Genomic DNA, 27,737 nt, shown 5'->3' on the forward strand with positions numbered 1-27,737 from the left:
ATTTGTTATTCTTAATTCCTTCAGCTTTTTCACCCAGTCCCCCAACCCTCTTCTCCTCTGGCAGCCATCAAAAGATAGTTTGTTCTCTATCTTTTATTTGGTTTTGTTTGTTAATTTTGTTCTTTAGTTTCCAAATATAAGTGAAAGCAGATGACATTTGTCTCTCTCTGTCCAACTTGTTTCACTTAGAGTAATACCATCTAGGTTCATCCATGTTGTCGCACATTCTTTTGTTATGGCTGAGGGACACTCCATTTGTAAATGTACCAGCTTTTTTTTTATCTCCTCATCTACTGGTGGGCACTGGGGCTGTGGCCATGTCTTGGCCACTGTAAATGCCACTTTGGCAGCACTTCATTGGTGTGTATGTGTTCCCGCAGCCTCATTCGAAAGCAGAACATCTTTGTTATGAACTTAAAGTGTACGGGGCTCTAGCAAGGGAGCTTTCAGATAATTCAAGGCCCTTTCAGGATGTGGGGGGAAGATGATGGATGGTTTTTTAAAAAAGAAGAAAGAAAGGAAAGCAAAGAAAAGGACTGCCTCTTTTGCAGGGGACCTAAATGGATTGTCTAAAATTTTAGAGACTCATTCTGAAAATTTCTAGTGAGACCCATGTTTATGCTTTGCTTATTTCTAAAGAAAGATTAATCAGTTATGCATCGCTCTCTCTGTGTTTCTCTCTGCCTTTTCTTGTTACATATATGTTTAAAGTGACACTGACTTGGAAACGCCCTAATAAATTGCATTTTCCTGAATAAGTTATATTTATCAGTAGACTCGCTGCCAGACACTTAATTGTCTCTGCTTTGGTTATTTGAGGTGACAATCCCAGGCATGTTTTGACTTCTTAGTGAAAGAATGAAGCTTGAACCAAAATCCATGTAAGTCAAAACTATAAAGTCCTTCTTCAAAAGGTCTTGAATATGGAGTTTATTAGATATCCTCACCCTCAAACATAGCTTTTTCCTTAGTTATTGTGAGAAATGCTCACCTATCCCAATTAAAAGAACAGACTTGGAGACAGAAGTATGACTAAAGCGAGGACTAGTAGATGAGGGGATAAAAAAGCTGTGGTACATTTACACACGAAGTGTTCCTTAGCCATAACAAAAGAATGTGAGACAACGTGGATGAACCTAGAGGGTATTATGCTAAGTGAAATAAGTTGGACAGAGAAAGACAAATGTCATATGATTTCACTTATATTTGGGAACTAAAGAACAAAATGAACAAAGCCAAATTAGTTCTCGAGAGTGGGTGTCAGCCGGTTATACAGGCACACCTGGGGCGGTGATCACAACCTATTTTTCCCCAAGATGCGAGAGTCCCTCCTCCGGTTCCTCATTGGTTAACAGTTTCCTCACATGTCACCTAGGTCTTGCTGTCTCCCATTGGGCCATTTAAAAATGGGCTGAGCCCTTTTCTGGTTGCCTCCACCTCCTGTCTAGTTGAGGCAGGCGCCTGAGGTGGGGGCTGGGGGAGATATCCACCATGCTGCTGGCCCTTGTCCACCATTCTGTGTTCTTACATCCTCTTCCCTCCTCCCTACATTCTGTTTGCCCTGGGGAAACTCATAACCGTTTCCATTAGATGTTGACTCTGCTGGAGATGGATCCCAGAGGCCTATTTCCTACAGTTATTATATTTTAAGTTAAGACATACTTTTAGGCTCAAAATGATTTTTAAAATCTCTCATGACTCAATTTTCACCCCTCAAGCTCCAGTTTCAAGAAGACAAGAACAGTAATGATTGACATTTTAAGGAGTCAGCATATAGTCCCTACCAGTTGGCTGCTGCGAGGCGCCCCTAGCTGGTATTGTGCTGTGTGTTTCGATGAGCTGCTTCCCCAGGATGGAGTGCTTGGCGTCCTCAGTCTTACCTGTTCAATACACGTCTCTCTTCTTGGTGCTGCTGAGAGGCAGGCTGGTGAACAGGCCATTTCAGGGGAAAGGTTTTCAACGGCAGACTCCCAGGTGCCCAGGAACTGGGCCCGAGAGATTGTGCTGAGAGTGGCTGCAACTTGCAAGAAACAGAGGACACGGCTGAAGTTTTATGTGTGTGGCGGTCTTTGTTTCATACCAGAGCCCTTTGACTTTGGGGAAGGTAGGACTATAGGGATAAATGCAAATGACGATTAGAATGATATACACCGTGAAGTGTGTAATAACTCCATGTTTAAGGAAGCAGGACATACCTGCCTCAAAATGCTAACCATCATCTGAGCCTTCAGCAGGGTGTAATCCTTTTGCTATTGGAGGGTCTTGCTTGGATATGAAGGAAAAAATGCGTTATCTGCGAAGCACAGTAAAGCGAAGCTCAATAAAATGAGGCAATCTGTGTGTGTGTATGTGTGCATGTGTTTTATATGTGTGTACATGTGCATGCATGCATGCATATGCACGAGTATATGCACACACATGTCCATGTGCATGCATGTATATATGCATATGTTTGCATGAACGTGCATGCATGTGTACATGTGCATGTATGTGGGCATATATGCACGTGTGTGTGCCAGTGTGCATGGGCATATATGTGGATGGAAGCTCGCTCATTTGCAACGTGTGGCGTCCATGGCTGTCCTGAAGTGGTCTCCATTCTAGCCAGCTGGGAGGGAAATGAGCAGGGAGGGAATGCCTGGGAGTGTTAATGAGCCCCTGGCCACACCTGAATGTGGGCGGATGGACAACACAGCTGTGGGCCCAGGGGAAGGGGAGGGCATGAATGTTGGTGAGTATCCCAACACCTCTGACATAGCAGGTTAACCTGTTACTAGGTCAGAGTGCTTTTGAACTTATTTATACTTCCACCAACAGTAGTACACTAAACCCTCAATTTTGCAGACCTCTCTTTAACAGACTTTGGATTTAATGGACAAAATTTCTGGTCTGTAGGTCATGTGTGAAAATTAATACCCTGTTAATTTTAAAATGCTTTAATCAAGATTTGCGTTTAATTAAATTAGCAGGGATTTTTGTTTGTTTGTTTTTAATTCACTCTTTAACACATTTTAGCAAATAGGCCATATGCTAGAAAAAACTAATAATTTCACCAACATAAATAAATTTTACATATCTACAACTATATCTGTCTATTTAAACCCAAGCGTCACCACTAGTAAACGACGTGCAGGGAATGATCAGCACGTGAGCACACCACATCACGTGCATGGCGCTTGGTTCTGTAGTCACGTGGCGTGGCGTTCTGCAGCAGTTGTAATTCGTGCTGCTGAGGTTCCCACGTGCGCTACGCCCCAGGGAGTGCATTTGTTTCCTCGCGGTGATTGGTGAGTGCACAAATTTCTAGACCTATTCAGCATAAATTTAGAACGACTGTAAACATATAGAAAACTTTTGTGAAATTAAACTTTTCATACATCATTTTAATTGCACAAACGTGTCAATATAAGTAAAAACAGGTAAACTAATTTATTAATTTTTTTAACATATGCATTTGGAAAAACCTACTTTATTACATAACGGACTTTCAGCTTTAATGGACACCTTCTAACCCGAATTAGCCCATTCCATCGAGGTTTTCCTGTAGTACAATGCGGGTCCCACCATCAGTTCTGGATGCTGTCATGTTTGTTTATTTATTTTTGCCAATATAGTAGTGTTTGATTTTTTTTTTTTTTTTTTTTTACTGAAGACTCCTTTAATGTGCTGGTGAACTGTTTGTTTTTCTTTGAGCTATTTATCCTTTATTCATTTTTGTCTCTTGCTCTATCCATTGTTTACGTATCATCTGGCCAAAGCTCTGTAAATGGAGGACAGGGAGTACCTTGATCATCCCTTCTTGTGCCTTCCTGCCCCTCCTCCCACCACTCCCATTCCAGGGAGGCTGTGTGTGTGTGTATGTGCGTGTACATGTGTGTGCGTGTGCGTGAGTGTGTGTATGTGTGTGCTTGTGTGTGTGTGCGTGTGTGATGGGAGAGAGTTAGGGGTGCTATACATTTTCTCTAATGACCTTCGGGAGAAGAAAGTCGTGACCCTCGCAGTGGCCAGGTGGTTTTCTTCCTAGTGCAACGCTCAGCTGCTGGGAAGCTCAAGGGTCAGAATCCATTGGGGGCCGTGTAGCGAGACGCTGAGAAGCTCAGATTCTGACTTCACCGTGGTTGTCTCTGAGGGAGCCAGCTGCAGAGTCACCTGCGGAAGCTGGTGTGTGGTGTGCAGAGGTCCCCCACTGTCCCCAGGGCTTGTGGTCGGTGCTGGCCGGTTAAAGGAACAGTGGCCCAGGAGCCTTAGGTGGAGGCTTGTTGGATGCTTGGAGTAGAGGGATGGCTTGTTGATGGTTGTGCATAAACGAGCTATTTTACAACCCACCCTCTAAGACAGGGAGAGAAGGGAAGAAGGCGGGTTCCCTCTCAGTGTGAGGAGATGGAGTGTTCGGTATGGATTTCACTCTAGTTCAAGCATTAAAAGGCAAAACAAAAGCAAAGCCTGCCCACTTTCACAGGCTGGTGGTGGGAGTCGTTCTTTAAGGGAAATGGCAGTGATACACCTGCCCAGGAGTCCAGAGGTAGTATTTGTGAGGAGTGGGAAAACACAATAGCCTCTGTTGTTTTTAAAATCCTACTTGACATATGACTGGTTTGGAGACCACATGGACTTCTTAGCCTCAGACTATCGATAAGGTGAAGGGGCCCGCTGGTAGGTTAATTTCTTTTAAAGGAAGCCAGAGTTAACTCATTTCCTCAGCTAGCAATTTGCCCTTTATTCCTTTTCTCCCTTTCTTTTCCCTGTAACCAGAATATTTCCCCGCAAGGGGGCAGCAAACATAAGGAAGTGAAAAGATGCTGGCAATTTCAGAACCGTGAGCCATGCGGAATCAGTCATTTAGAGATCTGTCTGTGTGAAAACTTCACGACGGAGACATGATGCGTTTTGGACACGATGCACCCCACACCCCTGAGATCTATCCCTGGGAACATTGGCGTTTCAAAAACCCCCTCTCCCCGCCCCCAACAGAATCGAAGCTACTTTTCTGATGTGGCTGAGAGAGCTGGGGACTTGCGTGCTGTGGTTTACAAGTTCCTTTCAATAGCTCAGCTTCCCAGGAGCCTTCATATGACCTGGTCTGGCATGCTTCAAGTCCACCAAATGCCCTGGTGCCTCGCTACTATTTGCTATAATCTATTTTGGTGTAGAGTCTCCCATTTAATGTATTCTATCCAGGTGTAAAGGCCCTGTGAACCTGGAGACACTGGGGAATGAGGCAGTAAATGGAATCAGGAAGTGGACCCCAGGAAACAGACATAATCCTGCTTCTGCACATCCTGCTGTGTGTCCTTGTGGAGACCACTTAACCTCTCTGAACCTGCTTCATCCGTGAAAACAGTCTCTTTATGTGCTCTGCCTTCTCCTTTTGGCAGAGGCTCGTTTCTGTGCAGGTTCTGTACCGTTTAAATTCATGGACACTTAGGTTTTATATTTTCTCTATTATAAATGACAATGCAAAATATGAATGCTGTGACTGTGTGTTTTGGTGCACTGTGTTATTTTGAACAGGACAAATTATTTGTAGAGTGGCTTTGCCTCCAACTTCAGGGTGTTTCTGTCCCGTCTAAAGGCTAAAATTTTGTAGGAATCCTGTAGATACTTTTGATTGGAATGATTATTTTAGCCCTAATTTTCCATAAGAAACTTCTATTTCTTTCAAAGACAACAATTGGGTGCGGAACATAACTTCTATAGGTTTGTGTGAGGCTTAAATGTGATGTGCTATTTGTGAAAACTTCAACTAATAAAGCTGCATGTGTAAGCTGCTCTTTTTACTTAGCGGACTAAAATGAATTGTACTGTTACAGATGGTTTTGAAAAATGATCTGCCTGCATTGACAGGGCCCTGCCAGCAGGGGGCGGGCAAGGCTTGGAAGAGCTAAACAGCAAGAGGCAGGGCCCTGGTCTGTTGCAGGGGTGTCTGGAAGAAGCCTGGGCACCACACATGTAATTTTAAGCGTTCTATCACCAATTCAAAAGGAAAAAGAAACAGGTGAAGTTAATTTCACTAATATATTTTATTTATCCTAATCCAAAACATTTCAGCGTGTGGCACTAGGCCCGTGCAGCTGGAGGCTGCAACAGCAGCTAACAATTGGGTTTTCGCATTACTTTCTGAAAGACTAGAATGAGTTATTTGATTCATGGGCCAGTCATAGGGCACAATGTCTTATATCCCTTTATTTTACTTATTTTTTAAGGTTACTTTTTAAAAACTAAATGACTACTTACAAATTTAGGGAAAGTGCAGGTACGTGGAGTTTGTGGTGATGTTTCCTAGTGAACTGCCCATGCAATCATTTTTTGCAAAAACGTATTTTTAGAGAGAAATGGCAAAATAACTTGAAATAGTGTGTGTAATCTCCATGTTTAACAAGAAGGGAAAGGAAAGAGTATCCGAGGTGTTAATACTTGGCTTCTCATCTCAGCTGCAAGTTCAAGGCCTGGTGCTGTGACCAGGCCGGGGTGCGGCGCATCTGACAGTGAGCGGCCCTGTGGCTTTCTCCCAGGAAGAAAGGCGGTTTCCCGGCAGGAGTGAGGAACCCCAGTTACTGCCTGAGCCTGAGCCTGAGCCTGAGCCTGAGCCTGAACCTGGGCCGTCCTGCAAGCCCATGTGCTCCGCTGTCACCGAGTGAGAGCAGGCCTTGGAGAGTTCTCTGGGCGGTTAGGAAAAGGTGCCCTTCCCCTTGAGAAGAGCATTCCTCTTTCTTCCCTCAAGCCACGAACTTCCACTCCCGTAAACAGAGCCTACAGTTCGGGCTTTAAAAAGCCATGGCCAGCCCTGCCAGCATGACTCAGTGGTTGAGCATCGACCTATGAACCAGGAGGTCATGGTTGGATTCCCGGTCAGGGCACAGGCCCGGGTTGTGGGCTCAATTCCCAATGGAGGGCGTGCAGGAGGCAGCCAATCCATGATTCTCTCTCATCATTGATGTTTCTATATCTCTCTCCCTCTCCCTTCCTCTCTCTAAAATCAATAAAAATATATTTAAAAAAAAAAGCCATGGCCAACATCACATGTGAATGTCAGCGCAGTACAAGGAAACCAAACCTCTGTCTCACGCCAGGGAAGTAAACTCATAGGCAAAATGGTGCGGGAGTGGTCGCGGTGGCGGAGGAAGAGCAATGAGGTTTGGTGTCTTAGGTGTTGCCTTGATGCTTACAACATTTTGGCCCATATGGTGGTCTCTGAACAGCACCCTGCAAATTCCTTCCTCCTCCTCCTCCTCCTCCTCCTCCTCCTCCTCCTCCTCCTCCTCCTCCTCCTCTTCCTCCTTCTCCATTATTATTATTCCTCACCCCAAAAAATTTCTCCATTACTTTTTAGAGAGAGTGGAAGAGAGAAAGAAAGACAGAGAGAAACATGAATGTGAGAGAAACACATCAATTGGTTGCCTCCTGCATGAACCGCGACCAGGGTCCCGGCGGGAGAAGAGCCTGCAATCAAGGTACGTGCCCTTGACAGGAATTGAACCCGGGACACTGGTCCACAGGCCGATGCTCTATCCACTGAGCCAAACCAGCTAGGACTGGAAATATTATTATTGAAGGGGCACTCAAAAACCCAGTAAAAAGGATGAAATGATTGTGCGAAGACTGTGCACAAGTTAAAAACAATCCCACACCTAGTGCCGTGTGCCATCATGCTTCTGTTTTAGGGACTGTCTGCAATCAGATAAGCACAGGACCAATTTAAAGTGGGCTGGGAGGGCGCAAGGGTGGTGGGCCTCTCCAGCTGGGCGCACTCCTCCATCTCTCACCTGCTATGGAGAGACTACTGGGACTCCAGAGCTGGCAAGGGGACAGTAGAGAACGTGGTTGCAGGAAAAAGAATATGAGCATGAAATGAAATAAGTGAATGGATCCACAGTGTTGTCAGGAGCTGCTCACTTCTCTGCAGTTTGTCCGTCACTTTGCACAGCAGCCTGCAGAAGGCTGACGATTCATACAGTAAGCAGGGCTGTGGGGGACTTGGACAACTTGAATGGTTGGGAATGGAGCGCAAGGTTAAGGTTTGTGTCTTCTCCCCCTAAATCAAACACAGGTATAGACTTCATTCTTTGGAACACATTTGCAAGGGATGGTGGGAGTCATTTCTTTCAAGAGGAGCTTTTTTTTTTTTTTTTTAAATTATGTTTTTATTGATTTCAGAGAAGAAAAGAGAGGGAGAGAGCTAGAAACATCAATGATGAGAGATAATCACTGATGGACTGCTTCCTGCACGCCCCACACTGGGGATGGAACCTGCAACCCAGGCATATGCCCTGACTGGGAATTGAACCTGTGACCTCCTGGTTCATAGGTCAATGCTCAACCACTGAACCACACTGGCCGGGCTTTGAAGCCTAGTTGGATTTGAGCCAGAGAAGTTGCTATTTTCTCACAGGCAGACCAGGGGTGGGCAGTGACTTCTAACTGGGGATGTTGCATGTGTTTGACCTGTTGCTGGTCAGTCACATCCGATAGGGAGCAATCACCGTATATAAAGTGAGAGAGCAGCATTAACCATTTTTCTAGTGTGTGTACTTTTAGGGCACCGTGTAGAAACCTGAAATACCCAGTGTGACTGCTTCAGCATTCAGGTCGCCTGGTGTGTGAGTGTGTGTGTGTGAGTGTGTGTATGTGTGAGTGTGTGTGAATGTGTGTGTGTGAGTGTGTGTGAATGTGTGTGTGTGAGTGTGTGTGTGTGCCAGTCTTTTCCTGGAGAAAAGATCTGTTTGGTCTCTGGGGTGGGGGTGGGGCAGGAGGCTATCAGCCGCCTCTTCTACCCTGCGCTGTGCCTCTTGACCGTGTTTCCAGCGAGCCTGGCTTTTGACTCTGCGTGCTGCCCGGTGGAACTGGACTGTTTCCTAAGTGGCTGAAACCTTAAATTGAACCCTATTATTTTTAGAATTTGTGATGATCCTGAGATGATAGGCTGACATTTACCCATGTGCTGTCTGTGAAAAGAGACTTGCTTTGCAAATAAACAGTGTAAATATGTTTGCCTGGGACCTGTTTAAGTTATCTTCAAAAATTGTCAAGTGCCTTGGAAGCATTTATTTAACATGAAATTAAAATGCTTGTGCCTTTGCTCTGTGAATTCCTATCTGTATGAGCTAGTGAATAACAAAATTACTTAAGCTCTCTGGGCGCCAACCAAGTCTGTTAATCCTGGAAACTGGTGTAACATCCCCTATTGGTGTAAAAACATCTGAAAATGTTTTTGTGAGGTTTAAATGAAATTGTTTACATAAAGAGTTTGGTGTTATGTTTGGGACTTAATACATTGATTTTAATTAATTAACTAATTAAAAATTTTATCTTTATTATTAAAAGTATTACAGATGCCCCCTTTTTGCCCCCATTGACCCCCTCCACTCCTGCTCCCACCCCCTCTCCAGGCCCTCACCACACTATTGTCTGTGTCCATGGGTTATGCATATATGCATATCACTTCTTTGGTTAATCTCTTCCTGCTCCCACCTTCCCTCTGAAATACATCTGTCTGTTGCATGCTTCAATGTCTCTGGTTCTATTTTCTTAGTCAGCTTATTTTGTTCATTAGATTCCAAAAATAAGTGACATCAGGTGATACTTGTTTTTCTCTGTCTAGCTTATTTCACTTAGCATAATACTCTCCAGGTCCCTCCATGCTGTCTCAAAGGGTAAGAGATCCTTCATTTTTACTGCTGCATAGTATTCCATGGTGTAAATGTACCACAGCTTTTTTATCTACTTATGTACTGATAGACACTTGGGCTGTTTCCAGATCTTAGCTATTGTAAATAATGCTTCTATGAATACAGGGGTGGGTATAAGTATTCTTTCTGATTGGTATTCAGAATTCTTAGGGTATATTCCTAGAAGTGGGATCACTGGGTCAAATGGCAGTTCCATTTTTAATTTTTTTAGGAAATCCACACTGTTTTCCATAGTGGCTGCACCAGTCTGCATTCCCACCAGCAGTGTATTAGGGTTCCTTTTTCTCCACATCCTGGCCAGCATTTGTTGTTTCTTTATTTATTGACAATCACCATTCTGGCAGGTGTGAGGTGATACCTCATTGTTGTTTTAATTTGCACCTCTCTTATGATTAGTGACTTTGAACATTTTTTCATATTTTTCTTGGCCGTTTGTATGTCATCTTTGGAGAAGTGTATTTAGGTGTTCTGCCCATTTTTAAATTTGATTGTTTGTCTTTCTTTTGTTGAGTTGTATGAGTGCTTTATATATTTTGGAAATTAAGCCTTTATCAGATGTTTCATTGGCAAATATGTTCTCCCATATAGTAGGTTCCCTGTTTATTTAAATGCTGTGTGTTTTTTTTTCTGTGTAGAAGCTTTTTAGCTTGATGTAGTCCCATTTGTTTACTTTTTTCCATTGTTTCTCTTGTCCTAGGTCAGTGGTCGGCAAACTCATTAGTCAACGGAGCCAAATATCAACAGTACAACGATTGAAATTTCTTTTGAGAGCCAAATTTTTTAAACTTAAACTATATAGGTAGGTACATTGTTATTAACTTAATTAGGGTACTCCTAAGCTGGCCTTTGCTAAAAACGTCCTCAATCTGATTCCAACTCTCCCATCCACACTCATCTTGTATACTTGTTTCAGGTAGATGAGTGTGGATAGGAGAGTTGGAAGGGTCAACCTCAGCGAATGTACCTCAAAACAATGTACCTCCCCCTCACTGCATATCCCACGGCCCGCCTGAGCCGTGTCTCCCGTCACCCGACCAACCAACACCCCCACTTCTTCTAACACCACTTCTTCAAAATAGACTCTCCCAGGCCGAAAACCGACTTCTGCGCATGTGCTATGAAGTTTCAATCACACTGTACGTGTGTGCCCGCATGTGGTATTTTGTGGAAGAGCCACACTCAAGGGGCCAAAGAGCCGCGTGTTGCTCGCGAGCCGTGGTTTGCCGACCACTGTCCTAGGTGATGTATCTGTGAAAATTCTGCTATGTGAGATGTCTGATATTTGTTGCCTAAGTTTTCTTTTAGGATATTTATGGTTTCATGACTTACATTTTAAGTCTTTTATCTATTTTGAGTTTATTCTTGTGTATGGTATAAGTTGGTGGTCTAGTTTCATTTTTTTGCATGTACCTGTCCAAGTTTCCCAGCACCATTTATTGAAGAGAATGTCTTTACTCCATTGTATGGTCTTGCCTTTATTGTCAAATATTAATTGAGCATAATGGCTTTGGTAGATTTCTAGGTTCTTGGTTCCTTTCCATTGATCTATATGCCTGTTCTTGTGCCAGTATCGGGCTGTTTTGATTACAGTGGCTTTGTAGGATAACTTGATATCTAGTATTATGATCCCTCCAACTTTGTTCTTCTTTCTCCAGTTTGCTGTGGCTTTTCTGGGTCTTTAATGGTTCTAACATAACTTTTTGGAGAGTTTGTTCTCTATTTGTGAAATATGACATTGGTATTTTAATTGGGATTGCATTGAATTTATACATTGCGTTGGGTAGCATGGACATTTTAATGATGGTAATTCTACCAATCCATGAACATGGTATATTCTTCCACTTGTTTATATATTTTTTTCAATGTCCTGTAGTATGGGTATTTCTGGGTATGGGTATTTTACCTCCTTGGTTAAGTTTATTTCTAAGCATCTTAATTTTTTTTTGTTGCAGTGGTAAATGGGATTGTTTTTAGTTTCTCTTTCTGAGAGATCATTCTCATCATTGGTATATAAAAATACCAAAGATTTCTGGGTGTAATTTTGTATCCTGATACATTGTCTAATTCATATCTCTACTGGTGTTTTGGTAAAGTCCTTAGGGTTTTCTCTGTACAATATAATGTCATCTGAAAATAATGAAAAGTTTGCTTCCTTCTTTCCAATTTGGATGCCTTTTATGTTTTTTTCTTGTCTGATTGCTGTGACTAAGACTTCCAGTACTATGTTCAATAAGAATGGTGCAAGTGGACATCCCTGTCTTGTTCCTATTCTTAGGGGGAATGCTTTTAGTTTTTGCCCATTGAGTATGATGTTTGCTGTAGGTTTATCATATAGGGCCTTTATTATGTTGAGATATGAGCCCTCTAGGCCCCCTTTGCTGAGAGTTTTTATCAAAAATGGGTGTTGGGCCTGGCTGGCGTGCTCAGTGGTTGAGCATTGACCTATGAACCTGGAGGCCACAGTTCGATTCTTGGTCAGGGCACATGCCCGGGTTACAGGCTTGATCATGAATCGGGGGCGTGCAGGAGGCAGCCAATCAATGATTCTTTCTCATCATTGATGTTTCTATCTCTCACTCCCCTTTCCTCTCTGAAATAAAAATATATTTTTAAAAAATGGGTGTTGGATTTTATTGAATGCTTTTTCTGTGTCTATTGATATGATCATGTTATTTTTGGTTTTCAATTTGTCTATGGATGTATCACATTTATTGATTTGTGAATATTGTACCAGCCTTGCATCCTTGGAATAAATCCCATTTGTTCATGGTGTATTGATCTTTTTAATATATTTCTGGATATTTTGTTGATGATTTTAGTATCTATGTTCATCAATGATAATGGTCAGTAATTATCTTCTTTTGTAGTGTCTTTATTTGGTTTTGGGCTTAGGATAATGCTCATAAAAAGAGGTTAGGAGTGTTCCTTGGAATAATTTGAGGAGGATAGGTGTTAGTTCTTCTTTGAATGTTTGGTAAAAGACATCTGTGAAGCCATCTGGTCAGGGTTGTGTTTTTTGTTTTGTTTTGTTTTGTTTTGTTTTAATACTGCTTCAATTTCATCAGTTGTTATTGGCCTATTCAGGTTTTCTGATTCTTCCTGACTCAGTTTTGGGAGATTGTGTTTTTCAAGGAATTTGTCCATTTCATCTACATTGTCCAGCTTGTTGGTATATAGTTGTTCATAGTATTTTCTTACAATCCTTTGTATTTATGTGGTTAGTTGTTACTTCACCTCGTTTGTTTCTGATTTTATTTATATGGGTCCTCTCTTTTTGTTTCTTGATGAGTATTGCTGAATGTTCACCAATCTTGTTTATCTTTTCAAAGAACCAGCTCTTGGATTCAGTGATCTTTTTAATTTTTTTTTTATAGTCTCTATGTCATTTATTTCCACTCTGATCTTTTTTAAAAAATGTATTTTTATTGATTTCAGAGAGGAAGGGAGAGGGAGAGAAAGATAGAAGCATCAATGACGAGAGAGAGTCATTGATTGGTTGCCTATTCCATGCCTCACACTGGGGATTCAGCCCTGACTGGGAATTGAACTGCGACCTCCTGGTTCACAGGTTGACGCTCAACCCCGAGTCACACCTGCTGGGCTCCACTCTGATCTTTATTATTATTTCCTTCCTTCTACTTACTTTGGGTTTTTCTTGTTCTTTTTCTAATTCTTTTAGGTATAATAGTAGTTTATTAGAGCTTTTTCTTATTTCTTGAGGTAGGCCTGCAATGCTATGAACTTCCCTCTCAGGATTGCTTTTGCTGTGTCCCATAGACTTTGGGTTGTGTGTGTTCATTTTCATTCATTTCCAGGAAGTTTTTTCTTTCTTTCTTGATTTCATTAGTAACCCATTCATTATTTAATAACATGCTATTTAGCCTCCATATGTTTTTGTGTGGTTTTATTGTAATCAATATCTAGTTTCATGCTATTGTGATCCAAAAAGATGCTTGATATGCTCCAAGTTCAATCCTTTTTAACTTGTAGAGTCTTATTTTGTGTCCTAACATGTGGTCTATTTTTGAGAAGGTCCCATGTGCACTTATGGAGAATGTATATTCTGCAGCTTTGGGGTGAAATGTACTGCAAATGTCAATTAAATCCATCTGGTTTAGTGTGTCATTTAAGGTCTCTATTTCCTTGTTTATTTTTTGTCTGGAAGATCTATCCAGTGATGTCAGTGGGGTGTTAAATTTCCCTTTGACTGTATTGCTGTCAATCTCTCCCTTTAAGTTCTCCAAGAGTTTATTTATTTATTTATTTATTTATTTATTTATTTATTTATTTATTGATGTGCTCCTCCTATATTGGGTACATATATGTTTACCAGGGTTATATCCTTTTGTTTTATCTCTCCCTTTAGTATTATGTACTGGCCATCTTTGTGTCTTTTTCTGGCCTTTGCTTTGAAGTCTATTTTGCCAGATAGAAGTATTGCTATTCCTGTTTTCTTTTTCTTTTCCATTTGCATGGAAAATTTTTTCCATTCCTTCACTTTTGTCTGTGTGCTTCCTTTTTTCTGAGATCTCATGTAGACAGCATATGTACGGATCATATTTTCCTATTCGTTCAGACACTCCTTCTTTTGATTGGAGCATTTAATCCATTTATATTTAAGGTTATATTGCTAGGTACTTTTTATTGCCTTTTCACCCTTTATACCTGTGTTTCTCTCTCTCTCAATATCTTCTTCATCTTAAAGTACTCCCTTTAATCTTTCCTGCAATGCTAGTTTCGTGGTAATGTACTCTTTTAGCCTTTTTTTTGGAAACTCCTTATTTCCCCTTCAATTTCAAATTATTGCTTTGCTGGATAGAGTAGTCTTGGATTCAGGTCCTTGTTTTTCATTCCTTTGAATACTTCATGCCAATCCCTTATGGCCTGAAGTGTTTCTGTTGTGAAATCAGCTGGCATTCTAATGGATACTCCCTTGTAGGTAACTTTTGACTCTTTTGCTGCCTTTAAGATTTTTTCTTTGTCTTTAGTGTTTGACATTTTGATTATGACGTGCCTTGGATTGGGTCTCTTTGGGTTCAACTTGATTGGAACTCTCTGTGCTTCCTGAATTTGTGTGACTTTTTCCTTCACCAGGTTAGGGAAGTTTTCTGTCATTATTTTTTTAAACAGGTTCTCTATTCCTTGATCATTTTCTTTTCCTTCTGGGACCCTTTTGATGTGAATGTTGTTATGTCTCATGTTGACCCAAAGTTCCCTTAAACCAGCGGTTCTCAACCTGTGGGTCACCAACCTGTGGGTCGTGACCCCTTTGGGGGTCGAACGACCCTTTCACAGGGGTCACCTAAGACCATCAGAAAACACATATGTAATTGCATATTGTTTTTGTGATTAATCACTATGCTTTAATTATGTTCAATTTGTAACAATGAAAATACATCGTGCATATCAGATATTTACATTACGATTCATAACAGTAGCAAAATTACAGTTATGAAGTAGCAACAGAAATAATTTTATGGTTGGGGGTCACCACAACATGAGGAACTGTATTAAAGGGTCGCGGCATTAGGAAGGTTGAGAACCACTGCCTTAAACTATCCTCCTGCTTTTTAATTCTTTTTTCTTTTTGCTGATCTAATTGGGTATTTTTTCTACCTTCTCCTCCAAGTCACTAATTTAATCTTTGCCTCATTTTATCTACTTTAATTCCTTCTAGTGTATTTTTGATGTCAGACATGCATTCTTCATTTCCATCTGATCCTTATTTATGGTTTCTATTTTTTGTTTCATACTGTTGTAGTTTCCACCAAGTTTCTTGAAATTCTAAATTATGTGAGCATCCTTATAACCATTACTTTGAATCCATATCTGATAAGTTGTTTCTCTCCATTTCATTTAGCTCTTTCTGGAGTTTCCTCCTTTTCCTTTTTTGGGGGGTTGTTTATTTGTATCCCCATTTTTGTTGTCCCATTTTATTTGTTCCTATGTAGTAGAGCAAATTGCTATGCCTCTCAGTCTTCTTGGAGTGGCTTGTATAGTAAATGTTTTGTGGGACCCAGTGGTGCAGTCTCTTAAATCCCCTGAGTTGGGTGCTCCAGGAATATCCCTTGTGTGTATTACTTGGGCTCTCCCATTGTAATTGGGTCCTGAATGCTATTGTCGCTTTCGTGGGAGGAATGATTTTACTTTTTTAAATGGTATAATTGACAAACAGTAAACTGTACATATTTAAAAGTGAAAAATTTGTTGTTTAACGTATATTGATATACACACATATATATTATATGCCTCCATGAAACCATCTCCATGATCAAAATAATGAGTATACCCCCCCTAACATTTCCTGTGCATTTTTGTGATCAGTCCTTTTTGTCCCTCCCTCTCCCATTCATGTTCAACTACAGATCTTTCTGTCATTATAATTGAGTTTGTGTTTTCTAGAATTGTGTTTAAATTGAATCATATAGTATGTATTCTTCTTGTGTTTGATTCTTTCCACATAATTGTTTTATGATTCATGCATGGTATTACATGTATTAATAGCTTATTTTCTTTTTTTTTAAAAATATATTTTATTGATTTTTTACAGAGAAGAAGGGAGAGGGATAGAAAGTCAGAAACATCGATGAGAGAGATTGATCAGCTGCCTCCTGCACACCCCCTACTGGGGATGTGCCCGCAATCAACGTACATGCCCTTGACCGGAATCGAACCTGGGGCCCTTGAGTCCGCAGGCCGATGTTCTATCCACTGAGCCAAACCGGTTCGGCTAATAGCTTATTTTCATTGCTGAGTAATATTCCTTCATGTGCCACACTACTCATCCATTCACCTGGCATATGGGGTGTTTCCAGTGTTGGGTATTACAAATAGAGCAGTTGTGAACATTTCGTGTAGGTGCTTACATGGACCCATGCTTTCCTTTCTCTTAAGTAGAATACCTATGGGGCAGAATGGCTTGTTCATATGTTAGGTGTATGTTGACTTTATAAGAGGCTGTCAAACTGTTTTCCAAAGTGGTAACATCAACCCACACTACCACAGACATGCATGCGACCTAGTCCTTCATATTCTTCCCAGCACCTGGTATGATCTGTATTTTTAATTTCAGCCATTTCAATAGGTGTTTAGTGATAACACATGTTGGTTTTAATTTGCATTTCCCTAGTGAATAATGACATTGTACATCTTTTTGTTTGATCGTCTGTATGTCTGTGGTGAAGTGTCTATTCAAATTATTTGACTGGTTTTTAAAAGTTGAGTTATTTTCTTAATATTGAATTTTGAGAGTTCTTTATATACATATTCTTGATAAAATTCTTTCTTGGATAAATGAATTGCAAATAAATTTTCCTAGTCTGTTTGGTCTCTTAGCAGAGTCCTTTGAAGATCAGAAGTTTTTTGTTTTGATGAAATCCAGTATACCAATTTCTTCTTTTTAGGTATTGTGCTTTAGATGTCTTAGAACTCTTTGTCCCTAACCCAAGGTCACAGAGGTTATTTTCTATTAATTGTTTTAGTTTTAGGCTTTACATTTAAGTCTGTGATTCATTTTGAGTTAATTCATATATATGATGTACTAATGCATTTTTAGTAGGGAAAAAACATTGCCCGTTATAAATTCTCCATTTGTTATTTAGGTGAAGTTGCTGAGAGAACTTGAAAATAACAAAATCATAGACTTACTTTTAAATAACTTAGGTATTTTAATGAGCCAGACTGAAAGTTCCACACTAATTAGTGTGAGTTAGTGAGTTAAAATAAAGGTAATTTGCTAATTTAAACAACACAGCTTTTCAGATAAGACTATTTTAAACAGATCACATTTGTACATCTCTAAATAATGAGAAGAATGCCAGCCTGGCAGCCAGGAGACCAGCCCTTCTTCAGACTTAGACAATAACTAGTTCTGTAGAGCATGACAGATTACTGTGATAAATTGTTTAATGTCTTAGCCTCAGTTTGTACAGCAGTAAAACACAGAGGTTTAGATGAGTTTTTAAGTTCACAATGTGTAGATCTGCCCATGAGGGGTGGGTGGATTCTTACAGTTCCTCATATCCACCTTGGTACCAGCAATGGACTAGAGTGTCCCTCATCTGTATTTGTCTCATTTTTCAAGCATGTGTTGTTGATGGCATTTTGATGGAGAAAATATAAATTAACTTGAAAGGGCTTTGATTTCTATTAATGCTGTGTCATTTATGCATTTTTGTAATCAAAGAGTACAATGGTGCAACCACTGTCTGATTGAAAATACACTGTGAACTTCATTCTTACTAGGAAAATGTCTTCTTACTCATGTGCGCTGGGGAACCTCCAGCTGGATGAGCTTCTGCTAAGGCTCGGTCCAGCTTTGAGGTCTGACTGTGGCTAGTGGGTTTCAGCATTGCTCAGATGCCAGTTTGTCCAGATGGTTCCAGCCCAAGATGACTAAATGACTGGCCTTTGCCCCATGGCTCCTACAGCGTCCCTCACTCTGCTCTGTCTGTGCTGCTGATGGCTTGGAGGGGGCACGGTGGAAGAGTGATGACGTCACCATTAGAATGTAGTTGTAGCTCAGGCCCTCCTGAAGAGTAGAGCTGGAATCCTTCTCCATGAATATCCTGTAATATGTGCTAGCTTGGAAACCCTCAGGAATCTACACTAATAAAAGAGAAAAATGGTAATTGGCGTACGACGATACCCTTTTCATTGGCTAATCAGGGCTATATGCAAATTAACTGCCAACTAAGATTGGCAGTTAACTGCCAACAAGATGGCGGTTAATTTGCATATGTAGGCACAATGCAGGGAGGCGAAAGGGAAAGCAGGAAGAAGCCCCCTGCCACTGACAGTGATCGTAAACCCAGGGGGGAGCTAAGAGATCGGAGAATCAGGTGCCTTTTCTGCCCTGGCCAGTGATAGCAGGAAGTAGGGGTGGAGCCAGCGATGGGAGCTGGGCACGGTCGAAGCTGGCAGTCCCAGGAGCTAGGGGCCCCTTGCCTGGGCCTAAAGCGAAGCCCACGATCGTGGGGCCGCTGCAGCTGTGGGTCCCCGCTGCCCGGGCCGGACGTCTCAGCCAGAGGCATCCTGCAGAGGCAGGGGCGGAGCCCACGCGATCGCGGGCCCCTCCCCCCTCCCGCTGCCACTGCAGGTCCCCACTGCCCGGGCCGGACACCTAGGCCAGAGGCGTCAGGCCTGGGCAAGGGGCCGATCCTGTGATTGGAGGGTGATGGGGGTCAACGCCTGAGGGCTCCCAGTATGTGAAAGGGGGCAGGCTGGGCTGAGGGACACTCCCCCCACACACACACCCAGTGCACGAATTTCGTGCACCGGGCCCCTAGTGTGTTAATAAACGTGTTGATTAGGGCAAAAAGAAACATTCCTGTAAGGACTGCCATGGTCCATAAGCTGCTATGGCCTATTTTCAGTAAGAGCTCTATGTCTACATACACACATGCACACTCCATAAGTGATATTTACAGATTGCTTGGGTTCTTAACTTAGACTGTTCTAATGTAAATGATGTCTTCTGCAATGTTTCTGAGTTCTGTTTTATGCATTTTTGTACAATATTAGTTTTGAGAGGAAGTTTGTACGTTTCACTGTGACATAAAAAGATGGACATTTGCTGTGAGTGTTTACAACTACATCTTAGCCAACCTGCCCTAAACAAGTACCCTAACTTCCTAAGGCGGGCGTCTGGTGGCATGGTCAGAGCCTGTTTCCCACAGGGAAGTGACTGGATGCTGGTCTGCCTTGACCTCAGGTATCAACAAAGATAAGTTTACCTGTGGCCGCTGGGACAGGGATCAGAGGAAAAGTAGGTCAGCAACAGGCAGATGTGGAGTCAGTTACATCCATGCAGTATTGGGACATGGAGCTTATGTGTTTGGAGGACATGAGTGACATTTTTGTTGCAGCATCTCCCAATGAGGTGCCCAGTAAACAATCTCCATTCCTCACATTTGTCTTCTCCATTTGCCCTTCCAGCACGTGGGAATCAGGTAACAGTCACAGATGCCATGATTTCCTGGTGAATCTCACCCGCTTGGGGAGAGAAGAGTAAATGAGTGCTTGGGAACTTCCGGGTGGGGTGTCTTGGCTGAGGGCATCGAGCTGGGCCCAGGGCAGGTGGGCGGAGCCCTCCAGGGAGGGTCCTGGCACAGGTCCTCTCTTCTGTTCGGGTCCCGCGTGGAACCTGTGCACCAGTCTCTCCCCACTGGGTGCGCATGTCTTTTGTAGCCTTTACCATTGAATAAGAAAATGATTTGTGTCTCCTTCTTCCAAGGTAAGAGTTTCTAAAGCTGCGGTTCTCAACCTGTGGGTCGCTACCCCTTTAGGGGTCAAATGACCCTTTCACAGGGGTCACATAAGACCATTGGAAAACATATATAATTACATATTTTTTTGTGATTAATCACTATGTTTTAATTATGTTCAATTTGTAACAATGAAATTGGGGGTCACCACAACATGAGGAACTGTATGTATTAAAGGGTCGTAGCATTAGGAAGGTTGAGAACCACTGTAATCTAAAGGAAGGCACAGGTGTCTTATTTTTGTATCCTAAGGACCCAGCACAGTATGATTAAAAAGGCACACACACACTGAATGACTGAAATGTTAGAGTATTTTTTCTCCTACAGTAAAAATTTCCTAGGGTCTTTCATCTTGGCTTTTCAGGATACAAGTGGGAAAGATTTTCCTGTTAGTTCCTGGATAGTGAAGGACACACCATCAAGACGCCAGTTGCTGTCGAAGATTCCACAGTGAACACTCACCACAAGGTAGTCCATTCTGAGGACTGGACTCGCAGGCTGCTCAGCCGTCCACTATCCCAGAACGGAAACAAAACACACAGCAAAAGGAAGGTGCTGGCGATGCCGTGACAGTGTCCCTGCATGGGCCTGGCCAGCAATTTCCCTGGATGTTGGGTGGGGTGGTGGGTCGTAGGGGGAAAGTTGTGTATGTAACATTACGGAACTAACAGCTCTGGCCATCCGCCTTTCTTCCTTACAGTCCCAGAGCTGTGTGAAATGCCTTTTTTGAAAAGAAGGAATTTGAAGAAAAAAATTTTGGAAAATGGTTTCTGTGTGTCACTTGATTAGAGTATGTGGTCAGCGTCAGGTGAGGGACTCACTGCTAAGTAAGAGCTGTGGACTTGAGTTCTTTCCTAAAGCGCTTTACCGCCAGGGATTCAAGCGTTCTGCGTACTGTTAGGCATACAATTGTAATTTTGTAGCATTCTAAGAAAACCTGATGCTAGGAGGCCTAAAAGGTGGGTTTTTGCACTTACACTTGAAATACTCGCTTCTCCTTTTGTGAGTTAGTGTTCACCTGGTTGGTGAGTGCTCCTGCTAAACCTGTGGTGGGCACCGCGCGGTTGCTCCTGCCACTGCTGCGAAGCCAGGCAGTTCAGGGTTGGTGTGTAGTTGGGAAGTTCTCAGCCGAAATTATTTTCATTATTTCTCAAGTCTCAGTCCATTAAACAACTTGGTCAAGAGGCCAGGAAGAGAAATGGCATTCTCGAAATATTATTAGCATTTTGCAGTGAATGCTAACACAGTACATTTACAGCTGATTAAGTCTTCTCTCTCTGTTTCATTATGGATTCTGACAGGGATTTTGAGACTGAGTTCCATTAAATAATAAATAGAATCAGCAAGGTCATTTTCTTCCCTCCAAGGGAAACTTTGCAGGAAGACGACAAGAATTGGGAAGAGGTTTAGTTCAGTATCTCAGGGGGCACGAGGGAATCAAGTTTTTCAGAATCAGAATCGAACAAATACCAAACAGATACTTGCAATGAACTGTGGATAGTGCCAATTACTTATTGCCAGTGATTTGGTTTGTTCCCTAGGGAAAATTGGAGTAAGGTATGGTTTAGGACAGAGGTCTCAAAGTAGTGGTCCACAGATAATTTAGATCCACGGACGTGTTTTGTTTGGCCCAGACTATGTTTAAAAAGTGTCTTTAAATATGATTGCTTTGTTTGGAAAATCACAGAATTTTACATAAAAAGTCAGATTTGGGGTAATACTGTTCTCCCCCCCCCCCCCCGTCCCCGCCTACTTTGTAACAGTTTGCTGCAGCTGAGTGTTGGCCACCCCAGCAGATGAGGCGGTTTTCATTCTGTCACCTGCTTCCCTCCTTTATGTTGACACCCGTGACCGTGCAGTATAAGCAGTTAAGTTTGAGAGACTTGACTCACATGTTCTGGAATGAAGATTAAAAAGAACTAGAAGATTTTATTTCAGATTTTGTGGATCTTTGTCATTTTATAGCGGAACGGTTCAGTTTTGGGCCCTGGAATCAAAGTTTTCTGGAAACAAGTGCTGGTTTCTTTCAGATTAGTTGTGTGACGTAAAGCAGGCTACTTACTCTCTCTGAACATTGTTTTATCAGTTAACTAGCAGTTGTATTTGCCTTATAAGGTTATTGCACGGATTCCATTTGCATCTGTATGAATGTGTATCTATTAAATACTAACACACAAACATACACACACCAGTTAGAATAGTGTCTTGTTTATGCTAACCCATCAAATATTTTTATAAACAAGTTGGCTTAAAAAGAAAATTTAATTGATAAATAAAGGATATTTCTCTTCCTTTTCCCATTGGCTGAGAAATACAAGTAGTACTTAAGGTATTTCTTTTTCTTTCTTTTTTTTCTTCTTAAATTTTATTGATTTTTTACGGAGAGGAAGGGAGAGAGAGAGGAATAGAGAGTTAGAAACATCAATGAGAGAGAAACATTGATTCAGCTGCCTCCTGCACACTCCCTCCTGGGGATATGCCTGCAACCAAGGTACATGCCCTTGACCAGAATCGAACCTGGGACCCTTCAGTCAGCAGACTGATGCTCTATCCACTGAGCCAAACCGGTTAGGGCACTTAAGGTATTTCTTGGTAAGATATTTAAAATACCTTTTAGAGAACTGTTTCCCAGAAACAACAGTGATTTTGTTCTTTTAAAAAATATTTCTATTGATTTCAGAGAGGAAGGGAGAAGGAAAGAGAGATAGAAACATCAGTGATGAGAGAATCATTGATTGTTTGCCTCCTGCATGCCCCCTACTATGGATCGAGCCTGCAACCCTGGCATGTGCCATTGACCAGATTCAAACCTGGGACCCTTTAGTCCTCAGCCCGATGCTCTATCCACTGTGCCAAACTGGCTAGGACTGATTTTATTCTTGAAGTATTCAATGTAAACAGCATTCCAAAGATTTCCAGTTTTTCCATTGACTTTAACCTTTTCCCATAGAAAGGGTTCAAAATGTCCATAATTAAAAATGCCATCTCCTACTGGATGAGTAAGGTCCAAACCAAACTTCCAAGTTGTCCTCTTAGGATTCTTGACTTTTGGAGCCATCTTGAATGTAGTCTGTGTGATCAGAGCTAGGTTGATAGTATTCTATTTTCACATAACTACAACATGGAGATTTGAAAGTTCGTGGATGTTATCCTGTTCTTGATATCCTTCCAAGCACTAGGACTTGAGGGGATGGTGCTTATATACAGAATTCCAGGTATTCCCAGGAAGCATTTTGCATGGTGGTCTCCAAACTCCACTTGAGGATCTGGAGCTCATGCCATTTTGACTGATAAGTGACTGAGATCTGACCATCTGCAGAGAGAAGAAATGGCATATTGTGGTGATTTTTGGTGTCTGATAAGCAGGTGGCAAACCAGAAATCAGATTTTAATTGCTGGATGATGGAATGCGATGGAGATAAATAGGCCTGCTCTAGTCATTATATCCTCTTTTGACTAGAATCAGAGGTTAATATATTGTGTTTTTTCAGCTTTCTCCACTCCCTCCTTTCTAAAAAATATGTTGTTGGCTTCCAAAGATATTTAGAGCTAAAACTCAGTGTTGTTTAAATAGTTTTTGTGTCTGGAGCTTTAACTCAAGGAAAATTAATGACATTTTACTATTGTGTGTGTGTGTGTGTAATATAGTTACTATATTGCATTACATATATATAAATAAACCATAAAAAAGGACCAGTAAGAATGAAGAATGCAATATCTGAAATGAAGAATACACTAGAAGGAATCAACAGCAGCTTAGATGAAGCAGAGGATCAAATCATTAATTTAGAGGACAAGATAACAGTAAGTACCTAAGCAGAGCAACAAAAAGAAAATAGAATTTTTTTAAAATTGGAAAATCTAAGAGACCTCTGAGACATCAAATATAACAACATCCACATTAAAGGGATACCAGAAGGAGAAGAAAGTGAGCAAGGGATCGAGAATATGTTTGAAGAAATAATGGCTGAAAACTTCCCTAACCTGATGAAATAAATATTCACACAAGTTCAAGAAGCACAAAGTCCCTATCAAGATGAACCCAAAGAGGCCCACGCCAAGACACATTATAATTAAAATGGCAAAGAGAGAATCTTAAAGCTGCAAGAGAAAGACAGTTACCTACAAGAGAGCTCCCATTAAGCTTTCAGTGGATTTCTCAACAGAAACATTTCAGGCCAGAAGGGATTGGCATGAAATATTCAAAGTGATGAAGAGCAAGGACGTATAACCAAGACTACCCAGCAGGGCTATTACTTAAAACTAAAAGTGAAATAAAGAGCTTCCCAGACAAAGCTAAAGGAGTTGATTAAACCAGTATTGCAAATGTGAAAGGGCCTTTTTTAAGAAGAAGAAAAGAAATACATGGGTGTGTGAGTGTGTGTGTGTGTGTGTGTGTGTGTGTGTGTGTGTGTGTATAGAGAGAGAGAGAGGGAGGAACATAGGTATAAATAATAAAATGAGGGATGTGGGTAGGAGTGGCCAGAGAGGGGTCAATGGGGAAAAAAGGAGACATATGTAATACTTTAAACAATAAAAAAACAGAATAAAATGGTATCGATCAATAATAACTTTAAATCTGAGCAGATTAAATGTTCCAAATAAATGAAGAAAACATGACCCATATATATATGCTGTCTACAGGAAACTCACCTCAGAACAGATGATTCACACAGACAGAAAGTGAAGGGATGGAAAAAATATTCCATGCACGTGGAAACAACAAAAAAGCTGGGATAATAATACTTATATCAGACAAGATAAATTGTAAAACAAAGGTTGTTATAGCAGATAAAGAAGGACATTACATAATTGTGAGAAATGCTCACCTGTCTGAATTTAAATAACAAACTCAGAGACGGAAGTATGGTGAAAATGAGACTTTTAATATGTTCTTGAGAGTAGGTGTCTATCCGGTTGTACAGGCTCACATGGAGTAGTGATAAAGCCTATTTATTCAGTCCCTCCTCCGGTTCCTCATTGGCTGAGTACTATGGGGTCACCTGTTTCCTTATACTTCACCTAGGTCTTATTGCCTCCCATTGGGCCATTTAAAAAAATTGGGCTGAGACCTTTTCTAGTTGTCTCCACCTCCCCCTATCTAGTTGAGGCAGGCACGTTGTGGGTATCCACCATGATGCTGGCTCATGCCCACAGTTCTTTGTTCTTATATCCTCTTTTCTCCTCCCTACATTCTATTTTCCTTGGGGAAATTTAGTAACCATTTTCATAAAAAGTAGACTATGCTGGAGATGGATCCCAGAGGCCTACAGTGGGGCCTTGACTTACGAGTGTCCCAACTAACGAGTTTTTTGAGATACCAGCTGTCTCTCAGCCGATTTTTTTGCATTGAGTTGATAGAGTAATTTGAGTTAACGAGCTCCTTAACGAGCTCCTTAATGCGCTTGGTCTCGGAAGGAATTAAACTCGTAAGTCAAGGCCCCACTGTATAATACTAAAGAGATTAATCCTAAAAGAGGATATAACGCTTGGTAAATATATATGCACCCAACGCAGGAGGGCCTAAATATATAAAGAAAATGTTGGTGTACATTAAGGCAGAGATTGACAGAAATACAGTCATAGTAGGGGATTTTATCACCTCATTGAGATCAATGGATAGATCTTCCAAACAAAATAGTTAACAAGGTAACAGTGACCTTAAATGACACATTGGACTGGATGAATTTAATTGATATTTACAGAACATTTCATCCCAAAGCAGTAGAATGTAAATTCCTTTCAAATGTACATGGAACATTCAATAAGATGAACCTCATGCTAGGACACACACACAAAAAGCCTTAGTAAGTTCAAGAAGATTGAATTATCAAACATTCTCCCTGACCACAATGGTATGAAACTAGAAATCAATTACAATAAAAAACCTCAAAAACACTCAAACATATGGAGGCTAAATAACATATTATTAAATAATGGCTGAATACATTCAACAATGTGGTAAAGGAAGAAATCAAAGGTTACCTGGAAACAAACAAAAATGAACACACAACCTAGCTTCCTTCCTGAGAGGGAAGTTCATAGCATTACAGGCCTACCTCAAGAAGCAATAAAAATCCTATGTAATAAAAGGCTAATATGCAAATAGACTGAATGGTGGAACAACTGGAACAGCTGAACAACCAGTTGCTATGATGTGCGCTGACCACCAGGGGGTGTGCGCGGAACATGGTGGGCACCAGCCGCAGCAGGGTGGTGGAGCAGGTAAGCGGGGGTGCCAGACCAAGGTGGGGCTCCGGTGGTTACTGAAAATTCTTTGCTCTTGTGCTCCACGGTCCCGCCTGGCACTTGCACCTGCTGGTGGCGCTGGCTGCCTCGCACCCACTGCCAGTGCTGAAACCACTGCTCACACCCACTACTGGTGCTGAAGCTGCTGCTCACACTCACTGCTGGTGCCCAGTGCTGGCTCTGATCGCTCAATGCTGTCAGTGGGTGTGAGCGACAGCTGCCAGCCCCAATCACCCCTCAGGGCTTCTCCACCTCCCCCTGCTCCTGAGGGGAGATCAGGGCCGGCAGCTGCCTCTTGCACCCACTGCTGGTGCTGGAGCTGCCGCTTGCACCCACTGCCAGCGCCAGCCCCACTCACACTTGCAGCTGGCACCAGAGCTACCGCTTGTACCTGCTGCTGGTTCCTGGTGCTGGTCCAGATTGCTTGGTGCCATCAGTGGATGTGAGCAGCGGTGCCTGCCCTGATCACCCCTGAGGGCTTCACTATCTCCCCCTGCTTCTGAGGGATGATTGGGGCAGCAGCTGCTGCTTGCACCCACTGATGGCACTGGCCCCAATTGCTTCGTGCCTTCAGTGGGTGCGAGCGGGGCTGGCACCATCAGCACATGGGAGTGCCTGTGGTGGGAGTGGGGCTTCAGGAAGACAGATGACCAGGGGCCGCAGCTGGAGGGGCCGAGTGGGGGTGTGAAGGATGGGCCAAGACCTGCCCTTGTGCCTACCACAGCCTTGCGGCCCACAGTTCCTTTCAAGGTGCACGAATTTGTGCACTGGGCCCCTAATATCAAAATTCTCAAATCTACCCCTACACATAAAATAACTAGAAAAATAACAACAAACAAAGTCAAGAATAAGTAGAAGGAAAAAAATAATAAAGATTAGAGTGGAAATAAATTACATGGAAACTAAAATAATTATAAAATGATCAATGAAACCAAGAGCTGCTTTGAAAAGATAAACAAGATTGGCAAAACTTTAACCAGACTCATCAAGAAAAAGAGAATCCAAATAAATAAAATGAGAAATGTAAGGTGAGAAGTAACAATTGGCACCAAAGAAATGTAAACGATTGCAAAACGTTATGAACAACTATATGCCTACAAATTGGACAAACTGGAGAAATGGATACATTTCTAGGAACATGTACTCTTCCAAAATTGAATAAGAGAATCTGAATAGACCAATTGTAACTAGTGGAATCAAAGCAGAATAAATAAAAACTCCCAACAAACAAAAGTCCTGGACTGGATGGCTTCATAGGCCAATTTTACCGAACATTCAAAGAAGAACTGACACATATCCTTCTCAAACTATTCCAGAAAAATTCAAGAGGAGGGAAGACATCCAAGATCATTTTTCAAGGCTTGCCTTAGCCAATTGCAAAACTAGGTAAAGATACTACAAATAAAATTATAGGCCAATGTCCCTGATAAAGATAGATGCTAAAATCCTCAAGGAAATATTAGTAAACTTGACTCCATTGAATGCTCTTGCCTCCTTTGTCAAATATTAATTGAGCATAATGTCTTGGGTCGATTTC

The sequence above is a fragment of the Myotis nattereri genome (assembly GCF_964212035.1).
Source record: "Myotis nattereri genome assembly, chromosome: 14".
NCBI classification, from domain to species: Eukaryota; Metazoa; Chordata; class Mammalia; order Chiroptera; family Vespertilionidae; genus Myotis; species Myotis nattereri.